We start from the raw sequence: 21,943 nt of genomic DNA, 5'->3' as shown, positions 1-21,943 counted from the left end.
TTTATGAATGTGTTACTTAATTTCCACATATTTGTGTATTCCCCACATTTCTTTTAGTTATTGATTTCTAAATCTGTGGGCATAGAGCCTAATTTACATGATTTCAGTCTTTTAATATCTATTGTGGCTTATTTTATGGCCTAGCACATCATATATTTCTGTGGAATGTTCCGTATGCACTTCAGAAGAATGTATTTTCTGCTGTTGTTGGGTGGAGTTTTCTATAGATGTGTGTTGATTCTACTTGGTTTACAATGTTTTTCAAGTCTCTGTATCCCAGTTGGTTTTCTGCCCAGTTTTTCTGTTTACTGTTGGAAGTGAGGTATTCCAGTCCTCAACTATTATTGTTGAATTGTCTATCTTTCCCTTCAATTTTGTCAGTTGTTGCTTTACGTATTTTGGGATTTTGTTATTAGGTACATATATACTTGTTATTCTTGTTACATCTTCCTTATTGAATAAATTGTCATCACTTAAAATGTCCCTCTTCATCTCTAATAAGTTTTTGTCTTACAGACTATTTTATCTAATATTAGTATAGCTGCTCCAACTCTGTATGATTGCTGTTTTCATGGTATATCTTTTTCTATCCTTTTACTTTTCTTTTAAAATAATTTTAAAAATTAAATTTACATACAATAAAATGCAGAGATTTTAAGTGCTCAGTTCAATGACTGTTGACAATTATACACAACTATGTATCCACCCCCAAAACAAGATTAAACCATATATAATATTTCATACAGTTTTCTCATGCCCCTTTCCAGTCAATCCCCATCTCCTTCCTGTAACAGGCAAGTGCTTTCTGATCATAATGATCTTTTTAAAATCATAGTATATTCATTTGTCTGTTCTAGGTTTTATGGTAATGAAACCAAACAGGAGGTATTCTTTTGTGTCTGGCTGCTTTCTTTCCATATTATGTTTTTAAGATTCATTTATATTGTTGCATTTACTTTTTATTGCTGAGTAATAGCAAATGAATATAACCTAGTGCAGTCCAAGGTCGGCCCTCTTCAGAAGGGCTCTGCAAAGATTCACTCCACTTTCCAGATGATAAAATTGAGAAACCTTCAGGAGCATTAATTCTTTTGTTACTGCCTCTGAATTAACATGTGAGAGAAGCTCTCAGAGCTTGGAGGAGGATGATTACATGATGATTTTGGAGCCAAACCCTCTGCTCCTTACCTCACATATCTTCCTAGTCATATACCTAATATCAGGTTTACTGTAAAAAATGAAGAATTAAGAGGCAGAAAATACACTACCCTGTTCTACTTCCATCACTAGTTCAACATATGTCATCCACTTTCTGGATTTTTTTCTCCTTTGAGTAATGAAGAGCTTGATTTGGTCATCTCTAGGATGCCTTTCATCTCTGATATACTATTTAGTTGTTGGTCAATGACATCTAAGTATGAATTCGTTTATGAAACACAAAAGCAATTTTAACTATGCTTCTCGGCAATGGTAACCATTCTCCCAAGAGAAAGGCAACAAAAAGCGAAGTGATTCAGGAATCCTAATTTTGCCCACCCCACAGTTACACACAGCACTTGGCCTCACTTATTAAGGAAAACAGAAAACAAAAAACAAAAAAGTCTCCCCATTAGCAGGGCAGGAAGGATACAGTCCCTTAGGAAACCAAGAAACCAAATGACCTGACAAATGAATTAAGATTGTCAATGTCTGCTGCACCTTTTAGGTTTGGAAGTTACAAAGTAAAGAGTTTAGACTAAACTAGAAGAGGATCAAATTTAAGGATACATGTATGTAAAAGTAGCATGGAAAGCACCGGATATGACTGGCTGTGATACAAGTTCTGGTCTGCACTTCCATGTACAAGATGTCCATGCTTGCCTTGATCTCTTATTCCCTTTTGAGCCATAGTTTCATCTGTGCAAAAAGAGAAGGGTTGCAGGATTTTGTACATTTTGTAATTCCTATATCCACCTTGTAACCACTATGCAATTTTTATTAACAGAAACATAGAATTGTTTAATAAGTATAAGGTCTATTTAAAATTTTGTAAGTACTTCCTCTATTTTTCTTATTTTTGTAGAGTTATTATGTTAATGGAAGTAAAATACTGTATTCAAACAACTTAAATAATTAACTTGCCCAAATCTCTACCTCTAGAAATAAGGGAATAGGGTAATTCAGATGAACTAAGAAAACAAAGCAAAGCAAACCAAAGGAAAGAAATGAGAAGAAAAGCAAGGATGTCTTGAGGGGCATATTGGCTTAGGTTTTGAGGATGACAGTAGTTAGAATTGGCCAAATAATTGTGCATTAATCAATAGTATATATGTTACGCCAATAGTTTGGAAGCATACATTGCTCTCAAATTACATACTGATTCAGGTTCTGTTGTTCAGTAGCATTTTCATCAAATATCTTATACATGGTCTCTCTTTGAATAAACACTTCAACAAATATTTTTCATTTCTATCAAGCAAACAATGGCTTTTGGATTTCTATTACCTTTGAAAATGTTTGGAAATGATTTATTCTTTGTTGGATAAAGTATAGACTGAAAAAGAAAAGAGAGGATTTGAACAAGGTGATGTGTAAGGTAGACCCTCTTTCAGTTCTAACATTTGGCTTTTATGATCATAATGTGCAAACCTGCCAGAACCTGCAAGGCGAACAAAGAGGTGCAGTGACCAATCCAAGAGCAGCCTCTAGAAAAGCAGCTGCAATGTCCAACAACACAGACCCACTTAAAACCATCATGGGTGATTCATGCAATTGACTATGTAGTAGGATGGCAAAGTGGTCATGACATATTACTAACTGAAAAAGCAGACCACAAAACATCACAGTGTGGCCTAATTTTAACAATGTACATGCATGTGTTACATGCACACATGCATGCACACACACGCAATTCTGAAATAATAGACACCAAAATCTCATTATGTCCGAATGGGGTGTTAGCAGCATATCTTCATTTTTTATGTATATATATTAACAATAAATGTGTATATCTTAAGTGATAAGAAAAATAAAGATTATTTTTTAATACGAGAAGAAGCAGCAAGGAAAAGTTTTGGGTTAATGGCTTTAGTGTTCACATGGGCTTGAGTACCAAATTGGAACTGAGAGGTAAGAAAAGGTTTTAATATATTCAAAGTGCTTAGAGAGTGGAAGGGGTGTGGGAATGGACTGCCCGTGTGTGCCATCTGTTTTAAATAGCAGGCCTCGGCAAGAACCTGAGAGAAGGGCTTCTTCCCTCCCGCCTGGTGCAGAAATGGTCTCTGAGCTAAGGGCCATTGATTAAAGGGGATTCCAGGGCTCTTCATCTCCCTGCCTACTGGGCAATACTACACTGGCTCCATCATGGGGATCTCATTGTCTTACCAAGAAGGAAGAGCATTGCTTGAATGGAAACATGTCCCAGACACTTTATCACTGGTGAAGAGCCGAGCTCATTGTCTAAACTTGGCTCCTCATTTTAAAAAGTAAAAAACGAGTTATCAAAATGATTAGTTATTCTTGAGTCTCACAGCTAGTTAATGGCAGAGCTGAGATTAGAATCCAGGTCTCCTTATTCTCTGGGCAGTGACTTTCTTCCACATCCATCTCTCTTCCTTACTTTCACATCTGGTGCCTTACAGATCCTCAGCACAGCCAAGAACTATACCTGGGAGTGGAAACCAAAACTGAAAGTTAAGGCTGTGTTTTAGAAAGCTCCTAAGAGCAAATATTTATATGACTATGTATAGTAGCAGAAATGATAAAAAATACACAGTGAACTTTCTCATTATAGAGTTTTATTATAAGTTTTTTTTTTTTTAACTCTTAATGGTTCCCTTAAAAGGTATAACACTGTCATGGAAACATAGACCATCGTGAGTAAACAGCCATCAACACATGGGGAGAGTTTGCTTGATAAGAATTCTTGTGAAAAATGGCCATTATCCCAACATCTGTTGGCCTTGCAAATAAGCTAGTAAACATTAATGTTTTCCTGGGCTATAGATATAGACCAAGTGGTATTGTCCTGATCATGAGAAAAAATGGCCCCCATTGTACTCTGCACTGTAAGACCATATCCAGAATCTTGTCCCCAGCCATAGGCATCACATAAGACAGATACTGAGAACTTAGCCTCCAGAGGGTGCAAACCAAGAGGCTAACGCATCACACATCTATAGTCTCTACACTGAACAGTGGGAGTTTGGTGGGAATTCAGTGCGTGAGTTCAGGTAGTGGAAGCAAGAATAGTAGAAAGGAAAAGAGAAGGCAGGATGATGGCAAATGGATGAAACTTTCAGAGAGGGAGATTTGACTCAACCTAAGGAGGGCGTTCCCGTTAACTGGTGGTGCTCAGCCATCTATCATAGAAGGACTTGGAAAGACTTATATGACTTTGGTCAAAGATACTGAAGAGCGACTTCTGGTACTGGGAGGTGAGGACTTGAACTACATCACCTTTACTCTCCCTGCCAACCATGAGAGATTATGACTCTTAGCTGAGGTTGTGGGCTGAGAAGGGATTTCTAAGACAAGGTCAGAAACACTGGACCTTAGGGCCAGGAGAAAGAGGAAAACACTGCAGTTTGGGTTAATGAGAATGGTGGGAGAACACTAAGAGGAAAGGGTCTTGAGTTCTCAGTGACCTGGTTGCTTTGTGTGGATTTCTTCTCTTGTTCCTTGTTAACAAGTTAATTCCTGCATGCCTAGGTTATTTACCTTTTCACAAAAGAGGGAAAATACAATGCAGTCCAACAAACAGAGCACAATCTGAAAATATAACAGCTTATTGTAGCTGCCTGATAAACCACTATTTTGCCTGCTATATATATATATTCCACCTTTTAAACTCTAGGAGGATTTTTGATCAGCGCCTGGCTATTCTGTAATCCCTTATCAAGTACGTAATACATAACTGAGAAGACTTGGTCAATACAAACCCATTAGGATAGAAGTGGGAGGAGTAGATGGATTTGCAGGGGAGGGTGTTGCAGCATCCTCAAACTTCTCTCGGAGCTGGTAGGCTCCAAAGAGATTGAGACTTCGAGGACAGTTGGCCATTCTCAAATTAAACATAGTACCCACATTGATGTGTGGAAATGTTCAATATTTCTTAGGCTTTGAACTTGATAACATAGTGGACTATCAGCCCTAGAGAATAGGGGAGAAAAGGAAGGTGTATCAAATCCTTATCAGATGTAAATTCCAACTTGTATATAAAAATTGCCCCGTTGGTTGAGCAGAAAAGTGAGTAGAAATATGATTTCCAAACCCTATTGCTGTTGGAATTCTCTAGGGATGATTTAATCAGGAATATCTCTGTCCTCAGGGAGTTACATCAGTTCTCAGTTTAGATCACTGTTATGCAAACATGTTTACCATCCTGAAGACAACCATACAGTTATCACAAAACTCAGTGAAACAGATATTTAAATCACATGGCAGAAATGGTGCTAGTGAAACAAAAATGTCTGCTCAGGAAAAAAAAAAAATCAACCCCCAAAGTTATCGGTAACAGAATAAGAGGACTCAGGGGTCAGGAAACCATGGGTACAGAGGCTTTGGATCTTTTAATATTGCCTGGGCCTCTGGATTTGACTGGGGTTTAAATAAAGCAGGTAATGGGAAGAAGACAAAAATCATATGATGCAATAGAGCTAGTGGCATGTCTACAAGTCCTACTAGTTTATTTTTGGTGAACTGGTAGAAGCTTAGAATCTATTTATGGGACTTAGTTATTACCCAGGAGAAATGGACATTTTTGCAGCAGGAACAACATAAATATCTATGGGTTTAGTGAGTCACAAATTTTCTTGCTGAAGGCTGGTTTTAGAGCTTCCCCGCCGGGACCTCTGTCCAGGCTAGTTAACTGTTACAGGGAAATATACAACTTCCTGAGGTCCCTAAAGGTCCCTATGGTCACCCTCTTACCCTAACCACCAGTATTTTGGGATAGGAAAGGGAGTTATGATGATAATGATAATTATTGATGATTGCAATAATAATAATAGCTTTCATTTTGAGGGCTTACTATGTGTCAAGGACTGTTTAAAAAATCTGTAAAATTAAGAGCACTCAGCAGTTATTTTTGAGTTCATATTTTATGATCGTGGAAGCTACTGGTGGCTCATCTTTCCATTACAAGCTTTAATCAGGTTGTTATTTTCACACATGTTGCTGACAGCTTCATAAGTTTCCATGTATAAACCCAAGCAAGACTCCACTATTTGTTCTACCTGAACATTTCCTTGTCCGTTTATGCAGCAAATACCCTTTCAAGAAACAGGACCTGGCCAGTTTCTTCAAGGTCTTGGTCCCAGCATACACTGCTCAGGAATTAAGGCCCCCAGGCAATGCCAGCCTCCTGAAGGGGAGAGGCAGAGGGTCTTTGCATTGCTTCAAAGGAAGCCCGTAGACATTGCTGGAGACCAGGCTGTCTTAGATGTAGGTGTGTGTTGTGGGTGGGAAAGGGGGGATAGAGCTTTTCTAGCGCAGCTAGCTCTTTGTCACCTGTTAAGTGGCTCCTCTGCACCCCAACAATTAAATTGGAAAGGCCAAAAAGGGTGCCAGCAAAAACAGAAGCCAGGTTTTCTCTTTGATTTTAGAAAGTGGGAAAATTCTGGAATCCACCGTGATGGCAAGGCATAATGGTTAACAACATGAGCTTCTGCTTGAGATCCAGTTGAATGTCTAAACTTTCTGATTTTCAAGTTCGTCATAATAGGAGGAAGATGCCTTCTGCTTCATGGGTTTGTTGTGTTGATTAAAGGAGATTAAATGCACTGTTCACAGCTTTGACTATTACACAGCGAACTCCTCAATTCCTTTAGATCCCTGCTAGTATTTCTTCCTCAGAAGGGCTTTCCCTGCCTATTCTTCATAAAATAGACTCTCCCTGTCTGCCCATAACTTCCTAGCACCTTACTCTGCTGCTTTAGTTTTCTTTACAGTATATATCATTACCCAAAACATATATCTCTGTGTGCTTTTTTTTTCTTTCTGTTTTCTTCCCCAGTAGAATGTAAACTTTCATAAGAGCTAGGTTGTTTCAGCCTTGTTTGCTGCTCTATGTATAGCTCCTTGGGGACTGCTGGCATGTAGTAGAAGCTCAATAAATGAGTTGAATGAGTAAATGGATGAATGAAATGAATGAACGTAAAATGCTTTGCCCATGATGAATACCCGATGGATTAAAATTTATGTTATCAATTATATGTAAATGGGGCACTTAGTGGAAAGTGAGTATCTCTGAGATTGTCTTTCTCTCTAGAAGAACTATCTCATTCTACTCCTAGTTGAGCCAGGCAGAATGTGCAAGGCTCAAGGACTAGTGGTCAATTCAGCAGCATCTGGAGAACTTTTTCAGGCCACTGGAAGTGTAGGGTCCAGCCAACGGGATCTGGAGGAAATTCCTCAACTCTCACCACATATAGAAATCAAGCAGTGCGCGTAGGTCACAGGGGGATACTATGAATGGATGCCCATTGCATTTAGGAGGTCACCATGGCTAAGACATTAGCCTGCTTCCAGGTATGTGTTATCTGCTCCCATTTTTCCTCCTGCTATGGGAGTAGGCCTTTCACTTGATGTTTCCTTTCTGGTCTAGACTTGTATAGTGGACACTCTCTCTATTTATATATACATATATATAAAATATATATATACACACACACATATACACACACATATACACAAACACACACATATAAACATATACATATAAAAATACATAAACACACTCATATATATACTATATATATATATACACACACACACATATATGTATATCACAGATGCAATTAATCAACTTGAACTCCTCTACAGTGCTCTCTGGCTTCCATACTTATGATAATCTTAAGAAACCTTCAGGAGTACTAATTTATATCTAGGGAGTAATCTGAGCCTCTTCCTCTTTGCCCCAGCGGACACAGTTCAACCATTCCGCCTTGTTAGGGTCCTCCAAAGCAGATATCAAGATACTAGTAAGTATTCCAGGAGTTTATTAGGGGAAATGCCTATGTGGAATGACACAGCAAGGGAGGTGGAGAAGTCCGGGCTAGCAGTCAGATCACAGTGTTAGCCTGACCCTGAGTGAAGGGGAGACTGAGAGAAGACTGGATGGAAGCTTAGAATGCTAGACTGCCCCTCAGTGGAAGGAAGCTCCAGCAAAGCCACTGGGGAGTCCGTGTGCCAGAGTCAGCTAAAGAAGGAGCCCTGCTTCTCAGAGGAGGGGGTCCCCTCACAATACCACATCATTGGCCAGCAGCAGCCTTGGAAAGTGAGGTCAAGGTACAAACACAGCAACAGACTTAAAATACAGCAGTTGGGACCCTGGATTAATTCTACCTTCTATAGGAGGAAGTCTGTGTGGCTTATTTTCATGGCTACCACACTCCATGAAGCTAGAAGATGCCATAAACATCCCTGAAGCTGGTTGCTTTACAATGCAGTACCAGGCTGCCAAGTGGGAGAGCTGGTGTCAAGCCTCTTACTCAGGAAAATGCAAATTGAATGGGTTAACCCTTCATGGCAATGGAGGGAGGGGTAGCAGAGCACCTTTTCTCAGCAGCCCCCTAGCCACAGTAGTTCTTCCCTATTTCCTGACCCAAGAATGCAGCTTTCAAAAGTTGGCCTGTGTTGCATTTGGTTCCCCTATATCTCCCTTCTCTAGGGAACAAACTTGTGTCCAGTAGGGCTGGGTCAGTACCAGTCCTGACAGTTTTGGCCTCAGAGAATCAGAACCACTTACTACTCATTCTCAGAGGTCCGTCTTGGTGTACAGGCCTGCCCTCTAGTCCAATCTCTTTCTACCTATGATGTTATGGTGGTGGTGGTGGTTGTTTTTTAAAGAAGCCAGTAGTTCCTTCTTGTCTTGGGCCTTGATTGGGGTCACTTATATAAATCTACCCTGATGACTTTCCATTAAACACTTGCCGTCTCTTTCCTCTTAGAAGGCCACTGGGATCTTTATAAAAGTTTCCTTACCTCTCCTAGCACCTTAAAAGTCATGCATCAGTAATTTACCTCTGGGAGAAAGTTCTGAACACATGCCTCACTACATCTTACTCTCCTCACTAGCTGAGAATGGAGCAGTTGAAATAAGAGCTCAGACAAATATTTTCCATAATCTGTAGAGAGTAATCAATACTTGGAACGTCACTTGGCAACAGTGTGAACATTCCATTTTCTAAAGCATTCTTGTATGTTCAACTTCACAGGCTCATACCTTTTTAATATTTCTTAATCACTGGTTAATGTGAATTCTCAGAACTGAGAGGTTCTTCTTGTGTAGCTGATTTCCACTGAGTTCCTTCTTTTTTCTAATTTTGGTATGATGGCACTGTGTCTAACGAAACAAGTCAAATAAACGGCAGATTCTGTTCCCTGAAGCCCTCTTCATCCTGGAATATTTACTGTCTAATTTGTTCATGGGAAGACCCAGCTGTTAGCAGGCAGCCTGCGGGCCCCAAAGCAAATGAGGAGAAGCCTTCCTGTGAACTTCAGAACACATGCTGGGGTGGGGGCTGTGGGGAGACACTTTGTTTATCACTCATTTAAAGTATGTTGCTCCCAAATAAATGGCTGTAAATGGAGATGAAGGGATAAGACTTGTGACTAATTTCTCTGGGGAGCCTAAGTATCTCCACTCCTGACCCCAGTGTGCTGCCTCCCCCATCTTCCCATTGTAAGACTCACAGCAGCTTTATGACAAGGTGGGTGTTTATGATCCAGTTCAGGATGGGGACTAACCCAGTCCTCCCTGGTGGAGGCATTCTTTCCATGACGGGGCTGATGCTCTGCCAATAGGATCCCAGTGAGCTCAGGGAACAGTGTCAGGTTGATTCAGCTGAGGAAGTCACGGCCTTGATTTAGCCTTAAAAGGCTGAGGTTCCGGTGGAAGCGAGTCTGTCTCAGCGTGAAAGCCCAAGGCTCTGAGCATTCCCAGATGACATCTGTGATTTTTCCAACACACATTTGGCCTCCTTGGTTCCTTGCAGTGCTTTGGTTGTGCAATCACCACTTGGCAGGTTCTTCGTCCAGTGAAATCTGTACATTTTCAGCTCTGACATCTCAAAAATAATCATTGGAGCATTTTTTTATCAGAGTGGTTTATCGTAAAACAACCACTCCCACCGACATTTCTTGTAACCAGTGCTAGGAGAGTGACGGCTTAGAAGGCCTTTTGAGGAAGGTGTAGTGGAAGAAGGGCTGGTTTCGGAATTGAACACACCAGGGTTCCAATTCTAGCTTCCTTTTATTACATGTTGCAGGACCTTAGGCCTTCAGGGGCTCAGTTTCATCTTCTATAAAGTAGAGAAAATAGTATGTACCTTGCAATGTAATTGTGAGGATTAGATATCTAATCTATCATTAGATTAGTTCATCAGATGGACTCAGTACACTTTGTATGAATATATGAGTGGGATGTGTGTGTGTTGTGTAGTGTTGGTCCTAGGTTAGAGGTGAGAGTGGTTATAAGTTTAGTGTTTATAGAGGAAATATCAGCTCTCTTTTTAGCCCTCAATAAATCACAAACATGCACATACACACCGCATGTGTGCACACATTCTTGAAAACCTCAGCTTTTTTTTTCTTGATTTTGAGATAGCTAAAGATTCCTTTCTTTAGATTTTTTTTATTTGTAGTCATGGATACGTAATTGTTGTACATATTTATTGGGTACATGTGATATTTCGATATAAGCATACAACATGTAATGATCAAATCAAGGTAATTGGGATATCTCTCACATCAAACATTTATCATTTCTTTGTGTTGGAAACATTCTAATTCTTTCAGTTACTTTGAAATATACAGTAAATTATTGTTAACTATAGTCATCCTAATGTGCTTTACTTTGATAAATAATTTGCTTCTGAGGTTGGTCCAAGACCACATGCCTGTGAGCTAGTCCTCAAACCTCCATGCTTGCACGCTGCCTGGGAATGTCTGAACTGGATTCTCTGATATCCATAGGGACAGGCCTAAATCTTTTCCTTTTCAGCCATCAGCTGGCAGCATGCACAGTTAAGAGACATTGCTTCTTACTCTCACTAATGTCTAAGATCTGAAGACAGAAATAATTCTGAATCTTAGTTTTAGAGGTCTGGGAGAGAAATACTTTTCCTCCAACTCTTGGAATATTTCCCTATTACTGTAGTATTCATGTTGTTTCTGAATAGAGTTTATGACAGACCTTCTTTGGTATAGTGAGAAAATATGTTGTTGTTTTCCTTAAAAAGATCTATGACAAAATATTGGTCATCAGCTTCTTAGTAGTAAAAGGCTTGATGTCTCATAATCATAAAACGGAACCCAAGCAATATATTGAAAAGAAAAACAAATCCCACCTGGCAGAAACTTTGTAAATTTGCCTTGTAACTTCTTTTAGCTATTGATGTGTTGAGCTTCTAGCACTGGGGAAGATATGAAAGATTCTTTTTTTTTTTAAGACAGGATCTTGCTCTGCCACTCAGGCTGGAAGGCAGTGGCATGATCATAGCTTACTGAAGCCTCAACCTCCTGGATTCAAGGGGTCCTCCTGTCTTGGCCTCTCAAAGCTAAGACTATAGGTATGCACTGCCATGCCTGCCTAATTAATTTTTTTTCTGGTCAAGATGGGGTCTTGCTATGTTGCCTAGGCTTGTCTTGCACTCCTGGCCTCAAGCAATCCTTCTATCTCAGCCTCTCGAAGTGCTGGGGTTACAGGTTTGAGCCACTGTCCTTGGCTATATATGAAGGGTTTAGAGTGTGTTTATGTAGGGGAAGGTCAGCAATTCATTTCTGAAAGATTAATCTGGTGGCAATGTAGAAAATGGTTGGAGGGCCAAGTCTGGACACTGGGAAGAGATTTGGAGTTCATTGCCATAAATCAGTGGAGATGATGGTGGTCTCACTTTGCGAAGCAAATAGAAAGAAGTGACGGATCAAAAATATTATTTAGCAGATAGAATCAGTAGGACCTGGTAATTTATTGGCTAGATAGACTGAAGAACAGAAAGAAGACAAGGATGGCGTCAATTTTTCTAATTTGAGCAACCAGTTATATGATGGTGCCATTTACTGAGGAGCATAGAAGGACAGGGGATACAAGGAGAGGAGCAGGCTTAGGGGAAAGAGTAAATTCACTCTGGACATGCTGAGCTTGAGATGTCTGTGAAATCAAGTGGAGATGTTGACTACATAGTTGGATATTCAGACTTGAAACTGCAGAAATACCGCCTGTAAATAGAGATTTGGAAGTTGTCAACATAGAGTTGGTAATTTACATCATGTGATTCACCCACCAAGAGGTGAGTAAGAAGTGGAACAAGATCTCTGAGGAATGCAGCACCTCAAAGCTGGGCAAGGGGAGAGAAACAGCTGGAGGAGACAGAAGGAGCAACCAGAGAAGGAGGGGAAGAATGGGGGAGATGTGGAGTGCTGGATAATGGAGAAGACAGGGTTTCAAGGATGTGTGTAATGCAGGATAGTGATCCAGTAAGATACTGACTGAAGTCTCCTGTGGACTCTACATAAAGGGACCATGTGCATCCTGGCAATGGTGCTTTAGGTGAAGTAGTAGTGATAGAGGTCAGATGCCAGTGGGCTGATGAGTGAGTGGGAGGTGGACCAGTAGATGAGCATGTGAGGGTAAAAAGATAGGGCAGGAGCTAGAAGGCCACATGGGAGAGCAGATTTAGTTATTTCCTTCTTTTCCTTAATCTACTTGTTTTCTAAGTTTAGGAGAAGCCAGAGGTATCCTCTTACCTCAACCTCTTGGGTCACTAGGATTGCAGGTGTGAGCCATCATGTTAGGTTTGACGAGTTCTTAAAAATATATTTTATTATTTGGAAGCCATTGAAATATAATTGACTTTTATACTCTTTTTTTTTTTTTCATGGCTGAATTCATGTTTATTTCCTGGAAACCCTTCAGGATGAAAGGCTAATTCATTACCATGGTTTGCTACATTTAATGTTCCCTACCCCAGCCATATTCAACAGTGTGGTACTTGGAGAAAAGAAAAGGGGCTATCTCTGGGGAAAACAATTTGGTTTCCATGTAAGTAGCCCCTGTGGAGAAGATGAAAACCAAGGAAATGTACTACTCCGAGGAGCCCAAACCTCATTTCAGTAGTATTTGATAGCATGTTGTTTAAAGATGAATTTAGAAATGGTTTCTTTGTAGAATCAGCATTACTGAGGAAGTGGGAGCTAAGGAGGGACCTCATGTAAGTCCAAAATGTTTAGCACGGTGTGTTCTAATTCTATATTGACTAATTTTAGTATGCCCATGGAAATAAATGAAGTAACTCTGTAGTAACCCCCAGGTTTTAAGTGTTAGCATGGCTTGAAGTCTTAATATCTGTATGGGCTCTATAGGAAAGAACTTAGAGCCATTTCTATTACAATGTGAGCTAATTTTTTTACAGTGAAGTAAATAAAAGCAATGCACGTTTTCTTATTTCTCAATACTCAAGTACATTAACCTGGCGACAGTGTGACATCTGGAGAAGGTATCAGGGAGGACTGAAGGTCTGAGAAGTCTTCTTTGTGACTTGAACAGGTCTTGTGTTGAGCATTATACTTGAATATTCTCCCTTTGTCTTCATCCAGGCCCCATATTTCCTCAAGGCTCTTCACAGCTTTAATAAATTGGTGGTGAGAAGAAGCCTTAGTTTTTTTATAGATAAGCCCTTCCAAACTGGTGTTTCCTCAGAAGAAAATCTTCATATTTGGAAAGCAAGAACTTTTCCTTGGTGGACAACTCTTTTTGTTGTTTTAAGTTCCAGATTGTTTATCTGGTCACAGAGTTATTTAGTTTCCTTTTCTTCTGTGGTATGCTTATGGTTGATTTTGTAATATTCTCAGCCTTGATCATTGAGGGCCACATTCACATTTAAAAAAGAAATGAGGTCATTTTACAGCTCTTCTAGTCTTGCCCTCTAGGAATTACATTAATCCATTTCTCAAGCATACATTGAGAAAGAAGACATGGCGGCTCATTAGCTCCTCTACTGCACACAACTCCAGTGCCTTTGGGAGCCTTGGACTAAATGTGGTGAAGACCAGTGCTCCTGTGAATGCGATCAACTAAAAAATTCTTCCTGATGGAATGGAGATTGGGGTTTTGCACAGGAAGGGACTGCTCTCATTTTATGTATAATTCAACCTGCAATATCTCATGAACTGTCTCCTGGCGGCCATTCAGCATTAGGGCTTTCTGTAGAAGAAAACAGGGTCAGCACAAACATCTTCCAATTCATTGAGCTAGAAACCTTGGAAATATGAACTTATGGGACGTCTTTTAGGTTTCTCAGAGAAGGGGCCCAGAGGCTGGGGTACAAGGCAAGGTCTGAGTCACAGAGGAACTGTGGGACCAGGCAGCAATCCAGTTACAGGAAATCCATAATTCAAGGCAAAAACGGAACTTGCAACAAGATCAACTTGTGCTGCACTGATGAACTCTTGAACTTCTCTTCTTTCCTTTGGAACATGTTTAAGGCAGGTTTGACTCTACCAGTGGGGATTAAGCGGCCCAATGGTGAAGGTCGGGAGATAAGTAAATCCATGTATACCTGTAATTGAAAGGTTCTTAATCTTCTTTGTGCTGTGGACTCTCTGATGTTGGAGAGGTCTATAGTGGCCTACTTAGAAAGATTTTTAAAAACATTAAAATAATGTACATAGCATTACAAATGATAATTTTATTGAAATATAGTTGTTGAAATTAAAAAATGTAATATGTAATATAAGTACCTCTTCATTAATGCATGAAATAGTAAGATCTTTCAGTGGATCTTGTAACTATTCTAATTTCAAAATAATGATACAGAAACATGATATCTGGAAATTTCTGTGGCAACTGTAATGTAATGTGAAAATACCTATAATTTTTATTGGTGATAAAGTCACAAGGACTATTAATACTACTAAGGTGCACTGCCTGCACTCATCATGGAAAGAGAAATGCTAAATTTCAGGTAGACATTAGTGGGGAAAAAAGTGTAATAGATATTATTATTTTGAGATAGAGTCTCACTTTGTTGCCTAGGCTGGAGTGCAGTGGTGTGATCTTGGCTAACTGCAACCTCCGCCTTCTAGCTTCAAGTGATTCTCCTGCCTCAGCCTCCTAGGTTCAAGTGATTTTCCTGCCTCTGTCTCCCAAGTAGCTGGGACTACAGGTACACACCACCACCCCTGGCTAATTTTTGTATTTTTAGTAGAGATGGGGTTTCACCATGTAGGCCAAGCTGGTGTCAAATTCCTGACCTCAGGTGATCTGCGCACCTCGGCCTCCCAAAGTGCTGGGATTACAGGCGTGAGCCATCGCACCTGGCCTAGATATTTTTTTTCATCCGGGTTTGTAGCCCTCCTCAGTTCCATCCACGGATCCCATGAGGTCTGGCACTCTATGTTAGAAATCCCTGCTCTAGTTTAGGCCTCTAGTTTGCTCCCTGATTGGGATGGCCAGCTGGCCTGCTGACTTGTGCCATGTGCATTTCTTAGGGACCAGGCTGGGGAGGGGGCTGCTGTGGGTCACATCCCCCAGCAGGGGGGCTTTGGGAGCAGGAACAGGAGGGTAGAGTTAGGAGTAAAGGTGGCTTTCTGAACCAAATGTCTGTCCTGACCCCTGTTTTGGTGCTGGAAATGCCACTGTTTGTCATTCAATCCTTCGGGTTATGAAGGATCTTAGCTTTAGAGTCACCATTTGAACTCAGCGCTTCTATGTAGGCCAGGCACTTTAGTCTTTCCAAAGAAGGTAGGAAAGAGCAGATGGGAAGCGAGGACCTGGGACCAGGACACACAGAGGCCCAGGCCCAGGCCCAGGGAAGGAGGCAAGAGAATCAGATGAAGGAGGAAAAGCAGCTGAATTTAGAATTTTGCCTGAGCAGCATCTTTTTCTGCTATGAAATAAACAACTTGAATAAGCCTAGGATTCCTAATATTCCTGGAATCATTTTCTAGCTTCATTTCCCCAGGATTAGTGATTTGAGATTCTCCTCAGAGGACCTGTTTCTTCTTTCATTTGAGACTTATTTCTGCTGCTTCCCTAACAAAGCCCAATTTAAAATTCAGGCTTTACTCTGAAGACAGATTCTGGAGCAGAGAGAGTGAGTCTCCTGTGGCCCTAAAATTGAGCCAGGCCTAGAGGTGGCTCTGAAAGCTGCAGCCGCAGAGACATGGCCCATCCAGAGCATGACTAGGCCTGAGCCTTCCAGCTGCCGCCTCAGAGCGTCTGTGAGGATGGAGGCCTGAGCAGTGGCCCAAGGTCAGGGCTTCTGAATGCAGTTGCAGAGATATGTGTGGGGCCACGGCCTCTTGGCCTGTGACGCAGGCTGTCTCATCCAATGGGTTGGGATGCATGTGTGCTGAAAATGTTTGACAGTTTCATGCCAAATGGCCACATTTCCCATTTGGTTTCCTAATCTGGGGAGGGATTTCTTTAGTTTATGGTTTAATTTTAACAAGACATTTGGAAAAGATTAAAAATTAGAAACTAAGCCCCTTGTCATTGGCAGTTAAGTGAAGATGATCTCTTCCCTTGAGAATGCTGGCTGCAGGGACACAATGCTGAGGGTTTGAGCTCCTCTGTTTGAAGGAACCCTGAGGGGCAGAGTAGTTGAGCCTGATATCATTTGGCAAATAATTTCTCTAAACTCTGTTCACTGAAAACATGGGCAGGCATAAAAGAGGTGGGAAAAATAGCTCCAGCCTGCAGCGTCTTTGTGTGGCCCATGGGGAGACAATATTTGCACATGTCAGCCGCAGGAAAGAGCAAGGTGAGGCTGTTTAACATTTACAAACAAGGATTTTTTTTTGTTTTTACTTGAGGCTCACATGACCTGAGTTGGTTGGGATTTTGAGAGAAAGAGATGAGTGGGAGGAGAAAGAGTTGGAGTAGGCCCTCCAAGCCATAGCTAGAAAGGAAGTGTGGGTGTAGCCAGTGAGAGGAGGCCCAAACAAACTAGTTCACTGCCCTCTTAGAGCTACAGACCGCAGGAGTCAGAGGGAAAAGCTTCTAGACCCTCCAAATCCAACCCTTCACCCTTCAGGAGAAAACCAAAGATCAGATAGGTACAGTGCAGTCCCCAAGGTCACAGGCATAGAATTGGGTCTCCCGAACCAGTGTTAATTTCTATGGCAACGTGGTTTTGCTGCTGTGTATATTGGGGTAATTGTGGGAAATAAGGTTAGATGGTGTGGTGATTTTTAAAAAAATCATGTCCACAAATTCTTCAATACTGCTCCTTTCAAGAGGTGGAGCTTAGTTCCTCTCCTTTTAAATCAGGGCTGACATAATGACTTGCTTCCAGTGAATAAGATGGAAGTGAAGATATGATTCAGACACTAGGTCATAAAAAGGCATTGTGTCTTTGGTCCCATTTGCTTTCTGTCTCTCTCTTGTTCTCTCTCCGCCTATCTCTCTCTGCCTGTCTGTCTCCGCCTGTCTCTCTCTCTGTGTCATCACTTGCTCTAGAGAAGTGAGCTCCAGCTATCATGTTGTGAGGATACTCAAACAGCATATAAAGGGGGCCAAGAGGGAAGGGATAGAGACCCCTTGCCAATAGCTGTTTGAATGAGTCATTTTGGAAGCAGATCCTCCAGCCTCAGTCAAGCTTTCAGATGACTGCAGCCCTGGCTGACCTCTTGATTGCAACCTCTTGACAGAGAACCAGAACCATCCAGCTAAGCTGCTCCCAGATTCCTGAATCTCAGAAAAACTGTGGGAGAAAATAAAAGTTTATTTTTTATGCTGCCAGGTTTTGGGGATAATTTGTTATACAGCAATAGATGTCTGGTACAGATGGTGAAAGGGAAGGAAGGTAAGGTAGAAGCCTAAAAGCCAGCCTGCCCAGTTTAGATTTGATCTATAGGGAGACACTGGTTTTGAGTAAGACATTTGAGGAAGGTTAAGCAATTAGCAAGGTTACAAATAGTTGGAAAGGAAAAAAAATTGCACTGAAGAACTGTGTTTGAATCTCCTAGCGATGTTTTTTGAATCTGCATTGAATAGATAGCTTGGATGGTTGTTTAGTTCTTCACTTTTCCTTGTCAAGAAAGGCAGCATAGAAGAGCCTATTGCTTAGGGAGAGGCAGTTCAGAGTACTGGATATGAAGATGAGCTCTTGGGGGCAGGGAGCTTGGGTCCTAATCCTGGCCCCCTTACTCGGTTTTGTCATCTTTAAAAGGGGGAAAATAATAAATAGTGCCTAATTCATAGTTTTTAAAAAATGAAAATTAAAGGGTTGATTATTATAAAGCACCTAAGCAGAGTGCCTATACATTATAAGCACTGTCTGTGTTTATTAGATAGACTTTACACATCTTCTAGTTTAACTTTTCAAATTGACAAGTAAAAGTTGTATGTTTATGGTGTACAACATGTTTTGATCTATGTACACATGGTAGAATGGCTAAATCAAGCTATTTTACATATGCCTCACCTTACATACTTACCCTTTTTTGTGGTGAGAGCACTGAAAATCTAAGCAATTTTCAAGTATACATGAAGTTATTTACTGTTGTCAACGTTGATGTACAGCAGATCTCTTGAACTTTCTACTGTCTAACAAAAATTTGATATCTGTTGGCCAGCATCTTCTTAATTCCTTGAAACCCAGCCTGTGGAAACCACAACTTTTCTCTCCTTTTCTGTGAGTTTGACTTTTTTTTTTTTTTAAGATTCCGCATTTAGGTGAGATCATGTGATATTTGTCTTTCTGTGCTTGACTTATTTCACTTAATGTTCTGCAGGTGAATCTATGATATGACAGGAATTCCTTCCTTTTTAAGGCTGAATAGTATTCCATTGTGTATCTATTGCACATTTTCTTTATCCATTCATCTGCTGATGGGCACTTGGATTGATTCCATGTCTTGGCTATTGTGAATAGTGCTGCAGTGAACATGGAAGTATAGATATCTCTGACATACTAATTTCATTTCCTTTGGAAATACATTCAGTGGTGGGACTGTTAGAATTTTTGAAGTCTTGAGTTCTACAGCTTTAGTCTTCTAAGAAACTGCAAGGATCGATATTATGTGCTGACTTGTGCCTGCCCTCCTGCATCAAATTCACTTGTTGAAGTCCTAAAAGTCTTAATCTCCGGTACCTCAGAATGTCACTCTATTTGGAAATGAGGGCTGGGAGAGGTAATCAGAGTAAAATGGGGTCATATGAGTAGGCCCTTATTCAACATGACTGATATTCTTGTAGGAAGAGGAAATTAGGACACAGAGACACACAGAAGGGAGACAGTGTGTAGATACTGGAGGAAGATGGCATCTACAAGCCAAGGAGAGCGGCCTCAGACAAAACAAACTATAATACCTTCATCTCAGACTTCTAGCCTCCGGAGTTGTGAGAAAATGAATTTCTATTGTTTAAGCCACCTAGGCTGTGGTACTTTGTTAGGACAGTCTTAGCATACTGGTACAAGTATCTCCCTGGCCTCACTAGTAAGCAGTCCTCAGGTCCCTCTCCTCCCCATGAAAGAGCAAAATATTCACAGAAATGACTGCCTGCTTATTAGAGCCAGGGCTCCTTCTGGGTAGTAGTAGTGGTCTGTGGATGAATGTAACTTTTTCTTTGGTATATTATTTCTTCATTTTTTTTTCTGGTGAGAGAGTCCAGAGTTTCTTCAGGATTCTCAGAGGGGTTAATGACTTTTCCAAAAGTTTGGAGCTGCTATTTTAGACTGTGTCTTATCATTCTGGGCCTTTCAACCTTGGCTCCAGCTGCACATAGAATATACCTTGGCACTAGGGACCATCCCTGCAGCTGAAATAGTCAGTTTGTGCATTTCCTGTATGTGGGGCTTTCCTCATGATCTCGAAAATATATGAAATCCAAGAGAACCAAGTGAAGGTATTCATTCAGCTGTAAGTTTAGACATGGCATTAGGTATACGGAAATATAAGGATATATAAGGTAATATTCCTAACTTCATATTTTTAGAAAGTTTCAAACCTAGACATTTTCTTTCATGACTCATGGTGGGTCATGGCTCCTTTTGGCTGAGGCTAGACAGACAGCACTCATGTTCCTGACCCTCTGATCTGCTATGAGCTTGCCAAGCCTACAGCCTTCCTGTGGGTCTGTGGAGCCCCACCCCTTCCACAGGAGTATCTTTGGATAAGCAGCTTCATGACTGTGCCTCTTCTCAGGGAAAGGCTAGAAGACAAAAGAGAAAAAAATTTCTGACAATACCAAAAAGTGGTGAGGATGTGGAGCATCCGGAACTCTCACGTATTGCTGGTAGAAATGCAAAATTACGCAGCCACTGTGAAAAAACAGTTCAGTGGTTTCTTATAAAATTAAATATACACCAACTATATGACCCATCAATCTCACTCCTAAGTGCTTGTCCAAAAGAAATAAAAACGGATTTACATTAAACTTGTATGCAAATGTCTACAGAAGCTTTTTTTATAATCACCCCCAGATGCAAAACCACCCAAATGTTCTATAACTTGAGAATGGATAAAGAAACTGTGGTACGTTCATACAGTAGCATACTACTCTGCAATAAAAAAGATGAACTAATCATATGCAAAACGGCTTGGATGAATCTCTACCACTTTGTGTCACATGAAAGCAGCCAGACTCAAACTTCATACTGTGTAATTGCATGTACAAGACATTCTAGAGCAGGCAAAATTGTAGAAACAGAGAACCGGTGGTTGGCAGGGCTTGAGAGTGAGGGGAGGGTTTGACTACAAGGGGGAATCATGAGGGAGCTTTTTAGGGGTGAAGGAAATGTTCTGTATCCTGATTGTGGTGGTGGCTACCTGTCTCTAGGCATTTGCCAAAACACACAGCTGTACAGTAAAAAGAGCTAATTTTACTGTGTGTATATTTTAAAAATAAATTCTAAGGAAATCAAACAGGAAAGAAAAAAGTGGAGCAGAGTTTATTTCAGAGCCAAGACAAGGAGCTCAAGGTCACTAGGGATGTTCCACTGGCTACTGCATTTTCCACTGGCCTCAGCCCAACCCGTGGGAAGGCAGTGGGAAGAACAAGGTTCTCTTCAGGGTTAAGGAACCCAAAGTTTTGACTCATGAAACTAGGAATAGGGATAAGTCTTGGGAAAGAGCTGTTGTGTTGAAGTTGACAAATTAGTCTTCAGAATGAAGTTGGGGACAAGCATTTTGGTGTTGCCTCTTTGAGAGAGAATTATGCAGACCAGGCTTCTTGGTATTTTGCCAAGAGATCTGAACAGCTGCTGGATGACTTCTAAAGCTTGGACTCTTCATGTCTGTCTTCTCTGCTAGCAATTCAGTAAGTAAAGGCTGTATCCATCAAGGGAAGCCTACTCTTTGGAGCAACCAGGCTTTATAGCATCAGTCTTTATGCGTTTATGTAAGAGTTGATGAATTCTGCTTTTATCCTAAACATCAGGCAGGCAGGAAACATGGTGGAGAGAACAAAAGATTTAGCTTATCTGGATTACAATAGGCTGTGTAACCTTAATGGAGTCACTTACCTTCTCTATGCCTTCATTTCCTCCTCAGGGACATAGTTTTTGTGAGAATCAGAGATGAGGTAGAATGAACTGAGAATGAACGCATTCCTCTCCCCGACACCATGCAAACATCTGAGATGGCAGGGGAGTCATCCTCAGCCAGGGTGCATCGGGAACAGATTGAGAGCAAAGCCACACTCAGAAGAGGAATAGCCTTTCCTTATATAGAGCCAACAGAGGGGTGAGTGGTGTCTCCAGAAAATACAATGCCCACCATAGCGCAGTGGCATGCTTCTTAAGGTAACTAGTGTGAGATCATTGTAGCTCTTTCCAATGGAGTGTTGGACGGGAAAGAGAGCCCCTGTTATCCCTTTATTCTTGGAGCTGGGTCTGCTCATTTGACCAAGCTTAAGGACTAGAGTCTGGAAATCCCTGTCTTGTATGGAGGGCTGGAGGCTCTCTGGGTACAGATGTAGGAATGAGGGAGTGAACTAGTGGTGATTTATGAGAGG

At 40.9% G+C, this 21,943-nt stretch overlaps 2 long non-coding RNA genes across 2 annotated transcripts in view; one reads left to right on the top strand and one right to left on the bottom strand.

Annotated features, from left to right (window-relative positions):
• LOC129527089 (uncharacterized) overlaps positions 1–21,943 on the top strand; it is an 84,257-nt gene that overhangs the window by 37,120 nt on the left and 25,194 nt on the right. The window lies entirely within an intron of this gene.
• On the bottom strand, positions 938–5,130 carry LOC109023396 (uncharacterized). Its single transcript, XR_002002773.3, has 3 exons — positions 4,920–5,130; positions 3,510–3,646; positions 938–1,896 (listed from the first exon to the last, which is right to left on the bottom strand). It is a non-coding gene; the product is annotated as an uncharacterized lncRNA (long non-coding RNA).

This window comes from Gorilla gorilla, chromosome 16 (assembly GCF_029281585.2).
Source record: "Gorilla gorilla gorilla isolate KB3781 chromosome 16, NHGRI_mGorGor1-v2.1_pri, whole genome shotgun sequence".
Taxonomy (NCBI): Eukaryota; Metazoa; Chordata; class Mammalia; order Primates; family Hominidae; genus Gorilla; species Gorilla gorilla.
Note: the sequence above shows the minus strand (reverse complement) of the source record. Positions and strands in the feature narration are given on the sequence as shown.